The 253-nt window shown below is 67.2% G+C and overlaps 1 protein-coding gene across 1 annotated transcript in view; it reads right to left on the bottom strand.

Moving 5' to 3' along the window:
• KIF1A (kinesin family member 1A) overlaps nt 1–253 on the bottom strand; it is a 111,968-nt gene that overhangs the window by 50,598 nt on the left and 61,117 nt on the right. The gene's annotated exons all lie outside the window — the stretch shown is intronic.

The raw sequence follows: 253 nt of genomic DNA, 5'->3' as shown, positions 1-253 counted from the left end.
ACCTGCCTGGGCCTCTCGCACTGTTCACACCGTGCCTGGACAGTGGGCCTCACCACATCCCACTGTTCGGATGCAAGACACGGGGCCAGGCAAGCAGGAAGTGGGGGCATGGGAGGACAGGCGTCCTCTGGCGTAGGTGGCAGCTCGCAGGGAGGGCGGGGCCCCGTCACTCACCAGCCGCTGCTGCTCCAGCAGGTAAGTGGCCTCCTCCCGCTCGCGGCGGTACTGGTCCTCCAGTTCCTGGAGCCTGCAA

The sequence above is a fragment of the Mandrillus leucophaeus genome, unplaced genomic scaffold (assembly GCF_000951045.1).
Source record: "Mandrillus leucophaeus isolate KB7577 unplaced genomic scaffold, Mleu.le_1.0 Scaffold510, whole genome shotgun sequence".
Taxonomy (NCBI): Eukaryota; Metazoa; Chordata; class Mammalia; order Primates; family Cercopithecidae; genus Mandrillus; species Mandrillus leucophaeus.
This window is presented reverse-complemented; position numbering and strand designations above follow the sequence as displayed.